Source organism: Equus quagga, chromosome 11 (assembly GCF_021613505.1).
Source record: "Equus quagga isolate Etosha38 chromosome 11, UCLA_HA_Equagga_1.0, whole genome shotgun sequence".
NCBI classification, from domain to species: Eukaryota; Metazoa; Chordata; class Mammalia; order Perissodactyla; family Equidae; genus Equus; species Equus quagga.
The window spans coordinates 30,660,079-30,683,175 of record NC_060277.1 but is presented as its reverse complement, the minus strand read 5'-3'; positions in this window follow the sequence as shown (position 1 = coordinate 30,683,175).

Sequence of the window (23,097 nt, the reverse complement as noted above, 5' to 3'; positions counted from 1 at the left end):
TAATAAAATATTATACTACCTTTTAAATATTTTTTTAAGAAGAAAAATGAGAGAAAAGGATCACTGAGTATTATTTAGGCAGGTATTGAAGTTTTGAAGTGATCAGAGGAGTTTTGAAGTGATCTGAGGAGACTCCGCTGGTGATGGAAACAAGAAAGGACTAAGGAGGCTTCAGGACAGCAGCCGATGTTTGTACCAGGCCGTAGTAGAGTTCATCTATTGTATGTTGGGTTTCATCTGACATTTTATTTGAACAAAGGATTCCAGGGAAAAATTTCAAAAAAGAAAATCCATGATCTACCTATGTTGCTTCATAATAAAAATTCAGCATAATTTTATTATTTTTCTTGCTGCTTAATTTTTTAATCAATTACATTCATAATTACATATTTGATGTAAATTAGTCATACCCCTATTTTTATATATAATAAATTTTGTTTCACTTTTATTTTTGAAGTCAACTTTGTGAACAGAAGTCTATTTTAATCACGCTGCTTTCTAAAACAGTATTTTTTCCATTAAAAATTATAAATATTATTTTTAAATTTTTTTCTATTGCAGTAACATTGGATTATAATATTATATAACTTTCAGGTGTACATCATAATATATTTTGAATTCTGTGTAAATTACATCATGTTTACCAACCAAAGACTAATTACAATCCATCACCACACACATGTGTCTAATTACCCCTTTCGCCCCCCTCCTTCCTCCCCGCGTCCCCTCTGGTAACCACTAATCCAATCTCTGTTGCTATGTGTTTGTTTGTTATTGTTTATATTTAAATATAACCACTGAGGAAAATATCAGACTGACCTTAACAAAGACAATTAAAATATGAACTAAAATCAAATTCTTAGCCACATACTACAACATAAGCTAAATAATCCGAGGTAGCATAAAGGGGTCAGCTTGTTCACTCTCATGATATATTGTTGCTCTCATTTAGAAACATGGATTCTAAAAAACAAATAGGAGAAAAATTGTATCACCAAAAGCTGCAAAGAACTGCCTTTGTTCTCCAGGCCTTTCTCTCAGATTCTTGAGCAGAGAATCAAAGAGGAGAAGGATGGGATATACCAGGGTTCTCCAACCTTCTACTCCACTCTTTCAAAGCCACAATCCGATACTGTCCTGCAGACAGGGAGAAGCTTTGCAACTGGACAGCTGTTAAAACTAAAAGCAATTGGAAAGCTATGAACTAGACAGATGTCAATAAGTGAACTTACTTCCCGCTGGGAAACAAAGTTCACATAACGTAGATGACAGCAGTTATTAGGGAAAATGAAAACAATAATAAAACAATCAAAAAACAGAAAATCTCATCCAAATTGTAGCCCAGCGATCTGAAACTTCTCCATCAAATCAGGTTTTACGAGAAATCAGTTAACGATTTTCAATTGCAACTGGAGTAAAATCCAAAGCCAGCCCATGGGCCATGAAGCTCTAGATGATCTGATTCCTATTGACTTCTCCAAACCCATCCTGGCTCTTCTCCATCTCGCTCAATCTTTTTCCTTCTACATTTTAAAAATTTGTTTTTGTAAATTTTTGTTGTTATTTATTTCCAAATTTACGGAAAAATTGCAAGAAGAGTACAAGAAGTTCCAACATCCCCGTTCCCTGATTCACACATTGCTTTCCTTTGCGCCACTTGGTTTTCATTCCCTCTGTGGCTCCTTCTCTTTTCCTTTCTACCCCTGCGCATGTACACGTACACACATTCACACTGTGTTTTTTCCTAAACTACTTTATACTATGCTGTCGACATCAGGCTCAGCTGACAACCACCCACCCACACGATTCTTGAGTGAAGACTTCCAAAATAAGCTATTTTCAAACAATCTAGATAAAGGAAAAGTTGATTCCTTTGACTTTTCCGTTTTTACTCCCTCTCTCTTCAAGTACACACTGAGGCTCATGCTTCTCAGTTCATGTAACAAAAATCTTCGAAAAAGACAAGTGCTAGAGAGAAGACTGTCAGTTTAAACCCCAGACAGCCCCATATTATGGCTCTGTTTTGCTTGTTTGATTCATTGATTGACTGATCTGAAGTGGGAAACAAAAATGTAGGAATTAGATACTCCGGCTAATGAAATAGAATTCCTAGGATTTAATGATGGTCTATTGTGACTGGAACTTTGGGTAGTAAATCTTGTTTAAGGAGAACTCTTAGTCCAAAGCACAACTTAGTCAGAGAATGTGAATGGTGCAGGAAGAATTAAGCCCAGGCCAGAGAGCCCAGGCTGGATTATCTCCTGACGTGGCGTCTGGCAGCATTACTCATGAGCATACCTCTTTGAAAAGTTGTCAGTAGAACTGCCTCCTGTTTTTGCTGCACTTCAGATCTTGAGTATTTTTAGCAGCTGTAGGATACTCAAGTCTTTGAAGGGCTAGGAGTCCCTGGAAAACAGGCAGTGTGTTTATTCCAAAATGACGTATGTTCTTTTTTTTTTTTTAAAGATTGGCACCTGAGCTAACAACTGTTGCCAATCTTTTTTTTTTTTTCTGCTTTATCTCCTCAAACCCGCCCTGTACATAGTTGTATATCTTAGTTGTGGGTCCTTCTAGTTTTGGCACGTGGGACGCCGCCTCAACGTGACCTGACGAGCAGTGCCATGTCCGCGTCCAGGATCCGAACCCTGGGCCGCCACAGCCGAGCGCGCGAACTTAACCACTTGGCCACGGGGCTGGCCCCAACGTATGTTCTTTTGATGGATTTGGGTTCACATAGAGCTCTGAGGCAGGTAATGACAAAATAGACTCCGTATTAGGGGTAGATTTTTGGTGAGCAGGACGCCAGATTATTTTTCTAATTTTCTAACTGGTATGTCTGCAGTCACTTGGAAGATAAGGTACATCTCTACAGCCCTTGACTGAGTTCTAGATCCTACAACACAGGTCCATGATCCTCACACTATTTTAGCCAAATTACCAACTCAAAAATTCCAGAAATAATACCAGTACTATACTATTCTTTTTACAATATTTTTCTTGGAAAAAAAGGAAGGGAAAAAAAGAGAAAGAGAGAGAGCATGCATGAAAGGGAAAGGTTTAAATCTGCTTACTACTCATACAGGATATACAGAGACTAAGGATGAAGCTGCTCAACTACTCTGATCAATCTTGGATGACACATCAGAGTATTGTTGGGAATGGTATTGGGGGAAAGAATATAAACCACTGAGTGAAGTAGAAGCATCTACTATAAATATAGTAAAGAACCTAGAAAATATAGTGTACTCAAAGCCAAAGTAATGAGAAATTCCATGGTGGAAAGGTTAATGGAGTTCCTAGACAATTATACAGGAGAAAGAGAAAGGAATTGAAAGAAGAATGGAGACATTTGAAATAAACCACTCTTTTTCAAACCATTAGCATAGAGAAAAGAAAAATATACCATTAACAATGGGATTAGTTGGGGCCAGCCTGATGGCACGGTGGTTAAATTCATGTGTTCTGCTTTGGTGGCCTGGGGTTTGCTGGTTCGGATCCCCGGGGCAGACCTGCACACCACTTGTCAAGCCATGCTGTAGCAGACATCCCACACATAAAGTAGAGTGAAATGGGCATGGATGTTAGTTCAGGGCCAGTCTTCCTCAGCAAAAAAGAGAAGGATTGGCAGCAGATGTTAGCTCAGGGCTAATATTCCTCAAAAAAAGAAAAACAAGCAGAAAAACAAAAAAATAATGGGATTAGCCTTATTATTTCCTTTCCTTCCTCCCTCCCTCTCTCTCTCTCCTCCTCCTCCTTCTTCTTTCTTGACATCTCTCTCTTTCACATTCTCTCTCTCTCTGCTTCTTTCAAGTCTGTGTGCATTTTGAAGGCTAGTGGCTCAGGAAAGGGAGAAATCAAACATAAAGAGAGAACAAACCCCAGCAGCTCTGAGACAGACAGATGTTTTTTCTGCCTTTAGGTTAGCAAATTTCTTCTCTAGTTTTGTCATTATGAAAGAAAATAATTAGAGAATAATCAACCGAGATATTAAAAGAGCACTGCTGCTGGCCTGACATAGATAATGCTATGGTCCCAGAAAACTGATTTATGTGTATTATAATATCTTAAGGAGAGATCAATAACATAATATTGCAACCCATACCAACGTCATACTGATTTTGAATATGTATGACAATTGATTTTTTGCAACAGCTATGACATTGTATGCTACTTGTCTTTAGTGTCAACATTGACACAAGTCCACACAAATTAATATTCCCATATCAGGAAATTTATTTTATGGGAACTTGCATCTTTTAGGCTAATAAGAATAATAAAAAAATATGGGGCATGAATTAGAGAAATAGACAGAAAAAGACATTTATCAAGGTATGAAAACAAATGTATCTTTACTCCCTTCCCCCCAAAAAATCACAAACATAAAAGTGTGGAAATTCAATCTCAAGAATTTGGGTTTCAAATAGGATACTTAAAAATATGTTATCGTAATTGTGATATATACTTAAATATTAGCATTTTTCACAGTGAAATTTAAACCCCTTTGACTTTATTTTACCCACATGAAGTTTGGAAAATAACCAGTTTTTATTCCTTCTCCTCCTCTGTATTTTAAATTGCACATCTCAGATATTACATACCAGGCCTACTTTCTTTGCTCTTGGTCCAAGCTCCTTCACGACTCAGCCATAATAAGGGAGCACTAGAACCTAGCGCTCTGTGCTTTCTCACGCACACAAATGAGTAAGTCAAATGGCTGAATAAATTTCAAGTTGGTTTTTCATTTAATCTTCTGTGTGCTTTAGCCATAAAATACAGTTCATTTAAAGGCCTCTTTGTTGTTTCACTTCATTTATTTGGCATAATAGCAATAAATGTTCTACTCCGTGTGTTTCACAATAGTGAAACAGCTCCCGGCTTTACAATAAAACTGGAGGGGTTTATTATATAAAAGTAGCTTATTGTGCCACTGGAACATGTGCTAAAGGTGTCATTATTTAATATATTAGTGTTTGATAATGTCAGACTACCATTACCTACCGGCTGGAAATATTTCATAAGCTCACAGTAGACGCTTTTAGTACAATGCATATATTTGTGACTTGATTTCATATCATAACTCTTAGGAATTTTCCCAGAGGTGTAAGCACTTAATTAATTTATGGTTGGATATATTTATGAAAAATGTTATGGAATAATAGCAATAAATCATTCTTTGGGATTACATGCCATAATATGAATAAAACATCTAGTTTTATTCATGCCTGGTGCCTATTTAGGCTCCACCTTTCTCACCTTCTTTGTGTTTTATAATGTGCAAAGCTTTATGCATTTCATTTTTACTCATTGATAATCAGGAAAATTAATGGATCAGTTGGTTTATGTCCCAATTTATGAGAACGTCTAAAAAATTTATTATAGAAAAAGATATTTTAAGATGGTAAATACTACAAATAGAAAGCAGTATTTCCAAGTGATTGCTGTAATAATACATTTGCTCATTGTCGCTATTTCTTACTAAAGTTTTAGTTTTGGCCACTTCATACTCACCTGTAGTTGACACACATCCCAGATTTTTGATAAGATTTTTTAGAAATGAGATATAATTGATATATAACATTATATTAGTTTTAGGTATACATCATAATGATTCAATATATGTATATATTGTGAAATGAATACCAAAATTTGTCTAGTTAGCATCCATTACCACACATAGGTACATTTTTTTTCTTATGCTGAGAACTTTTAAGATCTGCTCTCTTAGCAACTTTCAAATATACAATAGAGTATTGTTAACTATAGTCGCCGTGCTGTACATTACATCCCCAGGAGTGATTTATTTTATCACTGGGAATTTGTACCCTTTTACTCTTCACCCATTTCGCCACTTACCCCCAACCCCCACCTCTGGCAACCACCAATCTGTTTTCAGTATCTATGAATTCAGTGGTAACTTTTTTTTTTAACAGATAATGAGAATTTAAAAATATTCTATCAATAGCTTAATTTTTAATTACCCTTGATATTCCTTCTTACATTGCTTATAGTAACTAATTTACTGGTTTTAACAAATACCCTGGATGACCTTTCACCTTCATTAATTAGAGTCTTATTGGCTTACCTGAATTCCTGCCCTGATCCTCTTTCTGATGTCCTTGTGGCTCTAACCCTTCAGAGGCTGGAGCTTGTTACCGGAGCTCAGGTTCTATAAGAGATTGTTAACTCCTTATTGTCAAAAATACAAGTTCTCACTTTTACCTCCCAAACACAGTGTCATATGCAAAGATTAAGTATGTTCAAGGAATTTGATCACTAACCATCCTGCAATCTGGGCTTCTTCTTGGACCATTTACTAGAATTGTCTCTATTTTTCATACTCTTGTAAGTATACATAGTCAATGATCATATAGACTGTCTTAATTTAGTCTATTCTATGAATCACAAAGATATGGCATCTGATGTCGTATGGGAGGAGTTACTTTATGTTACTGAAATTTGATAAGCAATGATCTCTGTGTAACGCACCAAATTTAAATCCAACAGTTGCTAAAGAAACCTTTTAAACATATATTACTAAGTGTTTCCTTACAAAGAAAAATCAAATCACTTGAATAATATTACCCTTCTTAATGAATAAGGGTCATTATTAGCAAAATTATGACTTTAGGAAAATATATAATGAAAAAACATTTTGGAAACTGGAAAAATGGAAATCCACATAATGCAGTGGCAAAATGTTGATAAAAGTGGGACTTGAGAAAATTTGCAAGTCGGAGATTTTGCCTTCTGAACCTGTAGCTATAGGAAAAGAGTTCAGAAAATACAATATAAGTAGTATTTTTATTACTGGCCATATTTGGAAAGACATTAGAGGAAAGACGATAAAGTAAGTCAAGGAAAGAATTGGTAGGTTTGAAAGAAGAAATGAAATGGCATAGAAAAATTGCAGAAATCCAGGGCTTTTTAAAGTTGCAAAAGCCAGTTGACTTGAAACCCCTAAGTCCCCCTCAAAAAGATTAAGAAAATTTTTAAGAGACAAACACATAGTAAGATTTTAAACAAATAAAGTTGAATCCTGAATAATAGACTAAAAGTATGATATCTGTTAAATCTTTTTAACTAAATAAAATATTTCAGGGCAAAGGCTTGATGAAGACTTTCTCATGGGATCCCAACAGCTTCAAGGTAGTCCTGTTTAAACTGAGAAGGAATAAAACTGCAGCAATAAAATTGGAAAAATACGGCACATTCAAAGAACTGAGACCTAAAAACAGCTGTGAGTGGGGTTCCTGGCAAATGAAGATGCCAGGAATCAAACAGACAAATCCTACAATGCTTGTGGGAGAGATGGACTTCCAAGAAACCCTAAGCTACTTGTGGTTGTGACTGTTTGAGACTTAGAACTTTTGACCTCCAAGCTCCTTCATCCAGAAGCCATCTTAAAAACATACAAGCCATTCATGGAATATATATTCCCACTGCCCACTTCATGTTCTATTTTAGACAGTTAATAGAAAAAGGAGGTCTCCCAGAGGGCCCACGAAGAAAAATGAAGAAAGTAGTGCAGAGAGAAGTTGGGTGGAATCAAGGAATGTTCTTCCACAGCGTTGCAGCCCTCACAGTATTTCCCCATAGGAGGATTTCAGAATTACCCTGCTTCCCACAAATTAGAGTGTTTGTTGTGATTGTTCTGTCCCTGCCCACTGTCTTCGTGTGGGTGTGTATGAGTTGGGAGCAGATTGTACATAGGTTGCTGTACAAAGAAGACTCACATCCACACCTAATTAAAAATTATCACAACACAAAAATCTCTTCTTAATACACTTGAAATCTTCATCTCATGATAGTGTCCCTTTTGCTTAGAACACAACAGTACATAATTCCATCAACTGAAAAGGCTTTACCACACCCGAAGTCCTATATTCCTTCTTTCCTTCCCAATCTGATCAAAACTTTTGCTACAAATATTTTTCCATCTGAAAGAGTAAATGTGGAACACTATATGTTACTATTTAAAAGAGAGAAAAAAATAAAGGAATATGAAAAGGTGCTCCACATCAATAATCATCAGAGAAATATGTATCACATTTTCTTTACCCATTCATCCTTTGATGGTCATTAGGTTGTTTCCATGTCTGGGCTATTGTAAATAATCTTGCAATGAACATGGGGGTGCAAATATCTTTTCAAGATAGTGATTTTGTTTCCTTCAGATAAATCTCCAGAAGTGGATTTGGTGGATCATATGGTAGTTCTATTTTTAATTTTTTGAGAAATCTCCATACTGTTTTCCATAATGGGAGTACCAATTTACGTTCCCACCAACAGTGCACAAGTGTTCTGTTTCCTCCATATCCTCACCAACACCTGGTATCTTTTCCCTTTTTAATGATAACCATTCTAACAGGTGTGAAGTGAAACCTCATTGTGGTTTTTAATTTGCATTTCCCTGATGACTAGTGATGTCATATGTCAATTATATCTCAATGAAGCTGGAAAAAATTAAACCAATCACAAGAGTGAGCTGGTACATCCATAATTGTAATTAAAACATTTAACATGCCCCTATCAGGATATATAAAGTAGACAAAAACAAATCAGGAAGGGTATAGGCAATTTGAATGACATATTGGCATGTTTGTTTATAAATCTATATTTATTAATTAATATTATATTGCTGATTACATTCACATTGATGATTTTCCAAAACAGCTATACTGTAGATAAATAAAACCTTTCCATATTTCAAAGTTTAGGAACCATAATTACCATAATTATCATGGACCTGAACAAAACAGTGAAAATAAATAGTAAAATATTTCATTTAAATTGAAAATATTCTTAAAAACAGATGCAAGTATTTTGAAAATCACAAAACCAGTGATGGGTAAAAGAATATCATAATGGAAATTGAACACTATTAAAACTAAATGACAATAAATGGCTCATAGCAAAACTCAACAGATACAAGAAAAATATTTAGAGATAAATATGTAAATTTGATTTAATGTATGTTAAGAGATGAAATGACAAATCAACACATTAGTAAAACAATAGATTTAACAAATATATAATTACTAAACATCCATAGATTAGGCAAATCTTGGTATATATAATTAGAAACAAACAAAAAAATTAGATGTCACTATTAATAATGAATACTTCATAACTATTCTAACCTATCATTCACTCCAGCTATAATGCTTTGAAGCTAACTTTTGCATAAGGTGTAAGTTCTTCATTCCATGTCTTCGTCGTTTTCATTTTTGGATGTAGATTTCCAATTTTCCCAGATTATCCTTTCTTTATTGAATTACCTTTGCATCTTTGGCAAAGATCAAATAACTTTGTGCCACTCTATTTCTGGTCTATTTATTTGACTCTACTGATCCATGTATCTATTTTTTCACCAATTCCATGTTGTATTGATACAGTATGGCTTTATAAGGATGGAAATTAGGTAGTCTTAGTACTCTAACTTTGTTCTTCTTGAGCATTATCTTGGCTGTTCTTGATCTTTTGCCTTTCCATATAAATTTTGATTCCATATGTCAATATTTACAAAATAGCTAGCTCGGATTTCTATTGGGGATAATTCCTTATTTAAAACTGCATTCCTCTTGTTCAAATCTCCTTCATATATGAAGAATTATGAGGGTGAGTCCTTTATTTCCCCTTCCCAAGCGATACAGTTTTATCTCCTTTATATTTTGCATTTATTCAGGGGCAACTGTTAGCAGTTTCTATTGGAGTCCAGGCATAAGGATATAAATCTCAATATAGACTTCATGAGCCTCCTACGCTTACCTAGAAAGTGGACCATAGAAAAAAAGTAGTTAGCAATTAAGTCCCACTTCATGTCCCCCTTCGCTAAAGGTCAGACTAAGACTTTCTCCCTTTTGAAATGGAAGGGAAGTTCAGGCAATGAATTTAGAATAAGCAGAAAAGTTGTCTTTCAATTTGGTTTACTCAGAACAGGCCATCTATGTTTCTTTGAATATTTCATTACAGAACAAATAATGTTTACGCTTCTTGTGTTCGTGAGCCAAACAACAAAAAAAATTAGCATAAAAAACAAGTAGTTGAGAACACTAGAGGTAGGAATGTATTAAAACAACGTTTTGAAATGTCAAGTCATGTGAAGATGTTTCCGCTTCTAACGTTAAAATATATATTTTGATGTGTTGTTACGGAGGACACAGTTTTAAGTCACAATAACAAAGTGGAATTAAAATGGATTGTTTTTATTAATCTGAATGCATTTTGATACAATTAAATGGGAAAACTAAAGAGCCGTCACTTAGACAGGAAACATTAACTGTCTCCTTAAAAACATTTGTAATTCAAGACAACACACTTGAAAAATAATAATTTCCTAATTAGCATCACAAATTTAGTTAAGGAAAAAACATCTTAAGTATTAGAATCTCAAATTTATAGATGCTAAATATTTCAGTTGCAACTGTTTAATATCTAAGCAATGTAGTCACTCTTTAATGGAAAAAATGCTTGCTAATTACAATTATCAAAAGTCAGATATATAATCCTAGTCTAAAAATTAAAATTCTTTTGAAGCTGCTTGCTCTCCTATATCTTCTTACTATATTGTCTTTTTATTGCTTAGTTTTATTTCTATTTCCTAGTAGTGGTAGTAAAACTCCTCTAATAAAACAGTTTGCTAAAACTTCATGTTGATATTTCCAGTGAATATCAGTTGTAGCAGTTTAGAGGAAAATAGTAACAATTCAATATTGCATTTACTATCATGATTAAAACATTTGACATTTTGCACATATAAACTATGTTAGCATCAAGTTAAATATTTTAATCCAGATCATTTCAATTACATCCTTAGGCTATTACCCAATATTTGGAAAATATATTTTAGATTTCTGCCATTTGTGATCTATTCTCTTCTCCAAAGTAAAAATTGAAGTTGGATATTAAATCCAGTCTTAGTCAATCTATTTTATGCAGGCATATTTGAAAATGCTACAATGAAATTGGAAGCAAATATCACATTGGAATGTTTACAGGCTCAACATGTGAAATATCCTTGGAAAATCATTCAGAAACTGCTAAAAGATAATGACTTTGCTGTGAAAGTGACTATAAAATTAGTCATAACAGAGGTTATAAACCATTTGGCAACCATTCTAAAAGGAAAGAGAGGTCAAGTATTAAACTGCAGCAGGCTAGGAAATCTCACCAATAAACATTTTCAAGGATATGAAGTATTAAAATAGACTGCTACTATTGCAATGGCTGAATATTCCAGGACATATTCACAGTAAAAGCCCAACAAAATGCTAAGGACTGAATTGTGCCCCTCACTCCTCAAATTCTTATATTGAAACTGTAACCTCAGTGTGACCGTATTTGGAGATAGGTCCTTTGAGGGGTAATTAAGGTTAACTGAGGTTATAAGGACGGAGTTCTGATCAGATAGGTGGTCTTATAGGAGGAGGAAGGGAGAGACATATCTTACTTTCTCCACCATTGCAGAAAGAAGAGATCATGTGAGCACAATGCAAGATGGCAGCCACCGACAAACCAAGAGAAGAGGCATCAGATGAAACCTATTTCCCAGCATCTTCATCTTGGACCTTCCAGCCTCCAGAGCTGTGAGAAATAAATTTCTATTTTTTAAGCCACCTAGTCTATGGTATTTTGTTATGGCAGCCTGAGCAGACTAATGGAATATATCGTATATACTAAAACTGAGTTTTAAAAATTAAACATATTACTATGTATTAAAAGAAAAACTTTGATTTCCGACTAGGATAACTGTACTCAGAATTTTGGTGCTACCCTTTCTAGAAAATTAAACAAATATTGCTTAATGTGTTACATGCACTTTGAAAAATATTTCAAACAAATTTTTGCTATTTTCATTGAAAATACAATTTTACACAATTTAACTATATCTACTAGATATAGTTATATATAGTGTCTATTAGATGTAGTTATATATAGTGTCTGTTATAGATCTACAGATATAGAAAGAAAGTGAGAATTTTCTTTCTCTTTAGCAATGAAGATGGCAACAGGATGAAGGAGCAAGAAATAAAGAAGATTGTTAGAGTTCTAGAGAGAAACCGAGAGGCATTTTTTCTGGAAATCCAGAATGCGTGGTTCTGAGCTGAATGACATTATGAAAGCAACAAGTAGACAGAAATAAGAACTGTTCATAAAAAAGTGCCAAATATCTGACCACAGGATTAAGGACTCTTTGTCTTCTGGGCTGCTTCCCTCAAGGTGACAACTCTGCACTACTAGTGAGGCACTGAATGGTGATGGCAGTCCCTGATCCTCTTAGCTAGCCTCTCCTGGTTTGGAACTCTCACCTTAAGAGTCAGATAGGCCAAGGGCAATCAAAGCCCAATGTCCTTGGACTGCTATGCCTAGGGTAGAGCTTCCATTATACAAGTGGAGTCTGGGTGGAGGAAGGCAGCCTCATACACGTCAACTGTACCTTCCTAAAATAATGCCTCTACACCATGGGACTGAGGGTGACAAGACATCCTGGTCACCTGCTGCTCCCACAAGAACCATCCCCCTAGACTGGGAGTTGTGGGCTATATCTGCTGGGGTAAAGCCTTCAACACACTGAGATCAGGACAGTTTAAATCAAAGTAGAAGCACGTTAGATGGAATTAAGGCAGGAAAAAGTAGAGTATGTTTTTACATATGAAAGAAAGCCGGTATGTCTGAAGCTATGGTGCCAGAGCAAAATGAGCTCAAACATTGAGGTGAAGTAAAGCAGGTCTGGTACTTCAGAGAAGTGTAGGTCTTGCTAAAATGTTTGAATAAGGGTGTAAACGACTAATTAAAACTTTGCTTTCCTCTCCAGGATTTTTTTAATATTAATAAAATTCAACTAATTGAATATTACAGTAACAGGAGAATTCTGGGTGCTAATAGCAGGTAGAAAATAATATGATTAAAAGAAGGGCCTTTGACCATACTAAAAAAGAACAACGGAGAAAATTTCTCATTTCACAAAATTGTTGGCTAGTTTTTTTGTACAATCAAATATATTCACTGGTCCTGAGAATAGGAGAAATAACCTCAGAAAGAGCTGAAGTTAAATTTTTAATTGCTGATCCAAACAGGGCTTTGGATTCAGAATATATTTTATCTAGAGGAAACTATATAGATTTATATAGTTTGCCATATGTTTTACTTTATCAAGATGATGTCCAAACCACAAACCTTCTACTACCTGGTAGCCCTACTTTATGTTGATCTCCAGAGGATATTAATTCTTTGTATTTTTTTGTTAATAAAATCCCTTATTTACTTTCTAGTATGTTATTGGCTCAATAAAGATGCATCCATTGCTTAACTAGTATAAGTGTTACATAGGACAAAAGGATCTGTATGATAGATTTAAAGCTAGATAAAAAGAAATTTGTAAATAACATATTAAAAAAATCATAAAGCTCCAATCTGAGGAACATTTCCTGGGCACAATTTATGTGTTTGAAAACAGTAAATACATTTTAAGACATTCAGAGACAGAAAAAATAAGCTGCGATATTTTGTGTAAACAAAAACGGACATAAGTCCCTATATTTGCATTTTTATCATGTCCTTTTCACCTCAATATCATGTTGAGATAAATTATGCAGGCCACACATGTGCAAGTGTTAAGAATTATAATAAAGGTGATATAGGACAGCTAGCTCTCTTTGTAACTGTGAGACGGTGAACGTAGACCTTCAGTTGTTGTGGCAACCTTCAATTAATGAAAGTATCATCAAAGTCATCTCTCGACAATATTTAATAAGTTATTTCCATTAAACATGATTGAATGTTCCTCTCTGAATCCAATGACAGAGCTGAAGTTAAAAGCCATATTAAAAAAATGAAAATAGATATAGCCTCAATTGCTTAATGGAGAAAAATCTTCCAAAAACTTTTCTTAAAATTAAATTTTTGTAAAGACAGCAGCAACTATGTTGCTAACAAAATATTAATAGCTTCTACATAGTTGGCTTTTCATGTAGATTTATGGATCATTATGCATTTTCTATTAGGCTAGAGGGGACAGATTTGATGATGATGATGATGATGATGACGACTGAGAAAAAATTATGCTAATATGAGAAGCATTAATTGGTAGATAAAATGCTAACAGATAATTTTATTTTTATTTTATTTTATTTTTTTTAAAGTTAATTTTTTTTTAAAGATTTTTTTTTTTAAAATTTTTTCCTTTTTCTCCCCAAAGCCCCCTGGTACATAGTTGTATATTCTTCGTTGTGGGTCCTTCTAGTTGTGGTATGTGGGATGCTACCTCAGCGTGGTTTGATGAGCAGTGCCATGTCCACGCCCAGGATTCGAACCAACGAAACACTGGGCCGCCTGCAGTGGAGTGCGCGAACTTAACCACTCAGCCATGGGGCCAGCCCCAGATAATTTTATTTTTATCAAAATAATCCTCTCCCAACCCTCTCACACATTCATTAACATAAAAAATGGAAAATTCAAAGGTTATTATATCAATAGATGTGGTACTGAGACATAAGACTTGAATTTATAATTACTATTTATAGTATGATTTTTCGTATGTTATCTTGTCAGCTCAACACATGTAAGGTAGATTTTATGAATCCCATTTTATAGATTGGGAAAATGAGACACTAAGAGCTAAAATTAAAGTAATATTTTAAAGATCACACAATGAGTTTGTGGGAGAGCAAAGGTTTGTGCCCAAATCTGTCCTCTTTCCATCAGGCCATACTCTCTCTTTAGAATCATTTTGAGGTTATAACCTAAAAATATTATCATAACATTTATAAGTCTACAAACTACTATCATAAAATTCCAGTGTCCTTATTTTAACTATCTGCTGAATGATAAAAGTGAATATCTGAGTTTATTAGCTACAAGTCAATAATGATTCAGGTTTACACTTAATTCCTAAAAATCTCCTTGGAGGATAACCCAGGATGCTGTAAAAACTAACTAGAGGATGATTAGGAAAGAAAATATTTTGTGATTCAGTGATTAGCAATGTGAACATTGGGAAGGAAGTTCAAAGCTACAACTTGGAATAATGAGATTGTTTAGTAGCACAAATGTTAGTAAGGTCTAAGAGAAAAATTTCTTAGAAAAGTGAGCCCTTTTTGTTTTCTCTTTATGTATCTGAAGAAACTAACCTAAAATCAAAGGTTATCTTTTCTTGTTGCCATCACCAGGAAGGCCAAATCAGTTTTAATCTGTAATACTGAGGAAATTGGAACACTGAAGACATCTTCATCACTTTTGTGCCAGCAAGAGTAAATGCATTTGGAACAGAGACCGGGGCTGAAGCCCTAGTTTGTCCAAATACTGATTAAATTCCTTAAATAATGGTAATATTAAAAATGATGTTAGCATGTATCGATCACTTATCACGTGCTAGACAAACTAGCTAGATGTGCTTCACATGTATTTTCAGGTAAAAAAATGTACCTCACAGGAAATTAACCATTTCATCTTCAATTTCCTGTTGAAATGGAAGGGTAACATCGACCTCGTAATTTGATGGCAAGAATCTTAAGGAGGTATATACATGTGGTTAAGAGCATAGTCACTGGGTCAGGTAGTCCTGGATTTGAATTCCAGTTTTTCTACTTAATACCTCTGTGATCTTGGATGAAGCACTCTGAGCCTTATATTTTTCATCTGTATGTTGGGAAATAATAAAACATTTGCTTCTTAGGATTTTTTATAAGATTAAATGCATGTAACTCCTTTAATATGGTACCTGGCATATAGTCAGTGTTCAATAAATATTAACTGTTATTATTATTAATAATAGTGTTATTGACATGTGTAGGTCTTCTGGCACATAGGAGGCGCTCACCAAAGAGTAAATGCCTCTGTTTTTTATGTATGCCTCACTGCATAGACCATTTACTAACTAATTAACTTGAACAGATAAAGGCATTGTAGAGATGCCTATACTGAAGTTCAATTTCACAATCATTTATTGAATACCTCCTGCTTTCTTCTTCTCCTGTTCTGTTGTTGTTTTTTATATTGACCACCACTACAACAAGTGTTCAACTTTAGTGAGTGAATTACTGGTAGGAGTACATTAGACGGTAACTATTGGGTTGAATAATATGAAATTGCCAATTTCACGTTCCTCTTTTAACACCTCCTCTTTTAAAGAGTAATATTTATTGAGTTATCTACAGATATTAAATTATTAATCCTCCCAATGATTACTTGATATTGAAACCACTATTTTCCTCATTATACAGATGAAGAAACTGAGGATAACAAAGTTTAAGAAAATTACCCAAAGGTTATCACATGAAAGGCAAATTAATTAAATCAATTTTTATTCAAATGACCCCAAGTTTAAAGAAAAAGAAAAAAATAAGTAAAATGACCAAAATTATTAATTGTAAGTTTATAACAGATGCTACATATATGAAAAAATAATTGTATTTTATTTTTAATTTTTAAGTAATTTAGTGAATTTATTTTTCTTAAATCTATAGAAACAAGAATTTATTTGGAACACACTGTTTATCTCGAAAAAGTTTTAATAATATTAGCTAACTTTGAGTGGCTATTAAGTGCAAGAATTATGTTAAATTCTTCTCCTCAATAAACTAATTTAATTATCCCAACAATCCTATAAGATAGATACTATTTTACCTCCATTTTACAGATGGCAATTTTAAGACAAAAATGATGTTAAATGACCTGCCCAAGGACACTCAGCAATAGGTGGCAGAATCTAAAGTTGAATCCAAAGGTCTGATACCAGAGCAGGCTCTCTTAATCATTATGCCAAACAATTAAGACCAACAGAGAAGCAAAGAGTAGTATGATAAGAAGGGAAACCTACTGTATTGAAAGAAGACAATATATTTCAGATTTACTTAATGAAAATGGAATATGTCAAATAGAGGAATTCATTAGAGTTTTTTAAGAAATTGTCAAGTTATGGAGAAATAGACTATGCAATTTGAACATCCCGTATCCATGATAGAGATTTAAGCTAAGAAGATGAATGGAATCAACCAAACGGCACACAGAGTATATTGCACACAGCTCCACTTTGAACCATATGTGCAGCTCTTTCTTCTTGTTTATAATATTTTCTTGCAAAAACCCACATGTAAATGAGTTAAACAGTAAATAGAGGTAGAAAACTATGTGATCTAGATAGATTCCCTTATGAAAGATGAGAAGAGGAGTTGGATGGAGCATGCTGTTGTTCAGTGCACAAAGAATGTGATGTGAACAGGTTTAATTTGACTTGTAAGTAAATGAGATTGTGCTGAGCATAGAAGCTCTGGAACTTCTTGGAGTTCCAATGACCTACGGTATCTGCGGAGTTGAATGTTGGTCGGCAGTGTAAATAAAGCAGCTGCTCGTCAGTTCAAGCTGCCTTATCTATTCTCTCTAGTTGTCATTACTGCATGGAAGCCATTCCTAGAGCGGAGAATGGTAGAGATAATTGTGTTGATGAATTTTGGGAATTAATTTAGGTTGCAAGTGATTATAGCAGCTTGATGCTTGTTTTTCCATGCCCTTTTTGTTTAACACCGAGGACTAAGTCCACCTGATCAAAACATGACTCCAATTGCTAATTGTTTAGTTTGGAACACAGGCAAATTTCTTGCCTCTCCCAAAGAAGAAGGCTTTAGTGTGGGAGAATGGACTGGGAGGCAGGAGGGAACCAGCTGCTAATTACCATTCTGTCTCCTTGCAGGACAAAGGGCACTAATGGAATTTTCCAGTTACTCTTATTCCAGCATGGCATCTTGGCAGGCCCTGCAGATTAGCACCACTGAGGAGAGCTCTTCAGATATGGGATCCTGCTCCCAATAATTCTCATAGCCATTTGATGGAGGCCCAGTGAGGGCAAATGATGGCACGTGGGGCAGACTCCTCTTCCGTCCAGGGTGCCCAGAGATTCTAAAGTACCACTTGTACCTTAAGAATTTGGTACTCACTCAGCTCTTAGGAATTTGCTAGATATTTAATTATTTTCATCTTACACACATTTATAGTAATTATTTCTTCCTCCCATGATTTTCCCAATGCGAAACAGTATGCATGCCTCTTTCCTCAGAGGGGCTTGTCATCATTTGGAATTCAGTTCACCTAGTACACTTGTGAATTTAGCTCTCTGACTGCTTCAAAAAATTATGATTTTGAAGATTTTCCAGCTTTTTATCAATTTTAGGATAGGAATGATCTTTCCTTGTGGTATTTGAAACCCTAAGCAAAAGCAAAAACACTTTAATTTTTATACAGTATTTTTATTATCATATCTCTTCAATGAAACTTAATTAATATACATGAACTAAAGAACTCCTAAAACCAACAAGTCACACTACATCATAAGCAGTTGAGCCTAAGAGTTTCAATCAAGAATTATTATATCAAATAGAGGGCAACATAATGGTTTAATCAGAGAAAACCTCAGGAAAGCAGATTTTAGACAAATTCTAAACTTTTAGCTTACAGTATGTTAAATTAAATTCCATATCCTACTGTGTAAAGACGGCAGTATATCCAGATATATTTAGTTAAAATTTAAGTGAGATTTGTTGAATGATTCCTATGTCTAAGGCACTGTTATAGGAACACTGTGTTCTTTATTCTTTTTAATTTTTAGTACAATTATATTGTTTAGATAATGGTGTTATATAGCACTTCTATAGATGTAAAAACTGAAGTAACAAGAATTTAAATAATATACCAAATCATATAGCTAGAAAATTGTGAAGCTAATATCAAACTCACACATTTTGATTCTACAGATGTTCATAACACTCTGCTCTATTACAATTGGCAAGTCAATAAGATTATATATATTATCTCCAATATATATCACATATATAGTCCAATATACCACACATATTGCTGTTGTTAATGCCATAGAGTCCCTTCCGACTCCTAGCAACGCTGTGTGCAACACAGCGGAACCCTGCCCAGTCTTTTCGCACCATCCTCTTACCTTCCAGCGCTATATCAGACAATGCCCCGCTGCTACTCACAGGGTTTTCATGGTCAATTTTTTCAGAAATGGGTGGCCAGGTCTTTCTTCCTAGCCTGTCTTAGTCTGGAAGCTCTGCTGAAACCTGTCCACCATGGGTGACCCTGATGGTATTTAAAATACCGGCGGCATAGCTTTCATCATCACAGCTATAAGCACTCACCACAGTATGACAACCAACCGATGGGTGGTGTGATTCCCTGACAGGAAAGGAACCCTGACCTGAAAGTGGGAGTGCCGAATCTTAAGCACTAGACCACCAGGGATGGCTATCACACATATACACGACATATATTGCATATCTATATCCATGTATTATATATGATGTATATCCATAAAGGAATCTGGAAAGATTAATTCTAAGATTTTAACAATATAAGCTTCTGACTTGTAGCACACTTTTATCACAACCACTTACCATTCCAAGTCTCCCAATCTTTTACTTTTATTACTTCTGTTCTCCATTTACATCATGATCTTCATGATTTTTGTCTCCTTCTGACTCTCTAATGTACCCAGCTTCAAAGGCCTCTTAAACACGAGATTCATTTCGGCTTTAAGAACTCCTTTTTTTCCAGCCCTTTGCTTCTCTATCATCTTATGAATCAGCAAAAGATTTAAGGAAGAAGCAAAAGGAGGGGGGGTAGACACATATGAAGATTTAAGAAAGCAATGATAGATCAGTTTTTTAAATACTTCTATATTTATTAGGAAAAATTTTTACTTTTGCTAGTCATAACCTTTTACTCTGCAAGACATGTAGATCGCTCAGCTAAGAAGTTCGGATGAGAATGGTTATCATAAGGATTTATGTAGAGCAATAATCAAAACAATCTCAGGCTAATTCAATAAGAACTTTAGGCTCCATGGAGTATGAGATTGAAGGGTCATTCTAGAATCTGGAGCAATTCTGGAACCTCAGTAATATGAATTTGCCAATCTTCATTCAAGAAAGACATCTTTTAATGTGATTCAGCTATTCTCGTCATATGTATCTCTACCTTGGCCTTTCTGCTTATTCTTTTACTGACATGTGAATTTACCTCTCTCTGCTGTGTATATATTTATTTCTGTAATGTAACTTATTCATAATTTTTTCTTAATTATTATCTCAGCTAACGTGTGATTCTTCAGGGCCTCACAAGTCTCTCCTTTTCAAGGTCGGTTTTTACTACCATTCTATATCCCATTCTTTCGGCATTTTCTGGGAATCTAATTAGCCCAATTCATTTTTACTTACTAGTTCTCATCCAAGTCATTGATCAGCTTCTTCCCAGAGATTATTTGCCTTTACGAAAATGAACTGTCCTCTGTGAAGGAAGAATTCCTCATACATCATGGCTTCCCATAGGAATGAGTCTTCAAGGGCTCCTGTAACAAGATATTACAAATTGGATATCTTAAAACAGCAAATATCTATTGTTTCATTGTTTCATAGTTCTGGAGGCTAGATGTCCAAAATCAAGTTTTACGGAGGGCCATGCTCTCTCTGAAAAATGTAGGGAAATCCTTCATTGCCTCTTCCTAGATGCTGGTGGTCTGCTAGTGGCCTTTGTCATTTTTCTAGCCTGCAGCTCCATAACTCAGTCAGCCTTCATCATCCTATAGCATCTCTGTGTGTCTCTTCTCTTCACATCATTGTCTTCTTATGAGAACACAAGACATATTGGATTAGGGGACCACTCTACTCCAGTATTACTTCATCTTAATTTAACTAATTAACACCTTCAACAACCCTATTTCCAAATAAGATCACGTTCTAAGGTATTTTACCCCAACATCTTTTTTTGGGATGAAGCAATCCAACCCATTACACCATAGGAGGTTATACATTACAGCTTCCCACAGAAGAAACCATGGTATTGGTAGTGTCGATAAGTGAATCTGTTTATAGTTCATTGTTCATCACATATGGCAATACTTGCTATGGATTTCTGCAAGAAAACCTTACTTCCTACAAGCAGAAGCTTTAACTTACACTACCATTCATCTTGGTGGATTGAAAAAATTAATTCCAATACTTTTACAGTTGTTTAATAATATTGGACCTTTAATTTTGTTTTTTAAGTGCATCCTGTTGATAGATATTGGGCTACATTCTTTATGAAATTATGTATACATAATTTTATTTATTCATCAAAATGAACCTATATCTACATAATATTATTTTCCTTGTTTTGACATATCTACATTAAACATCACAATGTTGATAAAAATGGGGGCAAGGTTTTACAATGTTTCTGATTTTATTGCTCATGATTCCTTTTGCCTGATGAATTCTTGTTTTTTAAAACTTAAATTAATGTTTGTATCCTGTTTGAAGCTAGCTTCAACTATAATAACCAGAGTCCATCGCTCTGAGAAGCAGTATACATTAGTGCTATGAGAGTTGGCTTTAATGTTAGATAAATTGGTGTTCCAGTTCCATATTCACTACTTAATTTTGCAATATTAGGCAAACTACATAATCTTTCTGAGCCTGGATTTCCTAGTTCATAAAACAGGAATAAAATCTCATAGAATTGAACAGAGACTTGCAAGTGCTAATCAAAGTGCTGGTAACATAGCAAATCCTAAATACATATTAGCTATTATTATTATTATTGCTATTATTCTCTGTCCATGCACTATTGCCCGTGCTTCCTTTAAGGGAAAAGTGGAAGTTCTTGACTTAACAAGGAAAGAAAAAATCGTATACTGAGGTTGTTAAGATCTATGGTAATTTTATTACAGTATATTGTTATAATTGTTCTATTTTATCAGCAGTTATTGTTAATCTTTTATTGTGCCTAATTTATAAAAACTTTATCATATTACAGTTTATCATAAACTTTGTCATATGCATGTATAGGAAAAATATAGATTTTTTTTTCAAGCATCCACTTGGGGGTCTTGGAACTTATCCCCCGTGGGTAAAAGGGGAGTACAATACATGATTTTCATTCCCAAAGATTACTCATAATAGGAAATTAATAAGTACTTGTTTAATTCATTCAATGACTCTTCAAAATACAAAAAGTTTCTTGAGACTAAGAGATGAGAACAAGTTGAATGTTAAATCATCTGGGAAATAATCAGTAAGTTGAGCCTGGTATGATGGAAGTTAATTTTAATAGTTATTAATGTAAGTCACTCAGATTGAAATTCTATCATAATTCATGGCCATCTCAAAATATTATTGCAATTTTGCAGTAGCTTGAACTATCTTGCTACAAAACTTTGAACATCAATTAATGAGTGAAAACAATTATATGTCTCTAAAAATAAATATATAACATACATAAAGCCTTTTGAAAGTATATGATAGAAAAATACTGATTTTTAAAGTTTTGTTATAGTCTAGTTTCTTTGTCAATAAGCTATTACTAATATAGGAATCAAAACTATTTTACTATCAATTTATATAGATTGCATTTTTTCAGTTTAGGATGGAAAATAAAGGATTGTATACCAATTTCATTATCTGTGGTACAAAGAGGCATGTGTCCCACCAATGGCATTATTGCATAATATCGAGGTTACTGTGAGCAAAGTCTGGGAAATTTCACCACAGCCTCATGGATTGGTAGCATAGGAACAACGTTTCCATGACAACACTCTCTAACAACTCTTTCAAGATGTACTTGTAGGTGTTCATATTTTGTGATAAGAAAATAGAATCTTTTTACCTTGAAAGCAGTCTAAAAATTGTCAGTTTTACCATTATTCATTTTAACTATTATCATTTGAAATCTAAAAAAAATACTTTAAATTTAAATTACTTTCTTAAAATAAATACATTTTAATAATAAATATACAGGCACCCTTACAAAAAACTGTGCTTAATATGGGTTCACTTTTGCTGCCAATACTAAGTAGGTTGCACATAATTCTAGCTATTCATGACATCTAGCAATAAATGTTATTATTGTAGGGTCTAAATGACTGGAGAACTGTTCATTTTTTCAAGTTACAATTTAAATCATATTTCTATTAATATTTTGCCAAATCACCAAATTTTATCTGATCTGGACTTTTGTTCAAAAATCTAAATTAAAATCTAAAATCTAAATTCTTTTTCTACTTTTTCCCCTTTTGGTCACATTCTTCTCACATTTCTTCGCAAACCTTATAGTGTT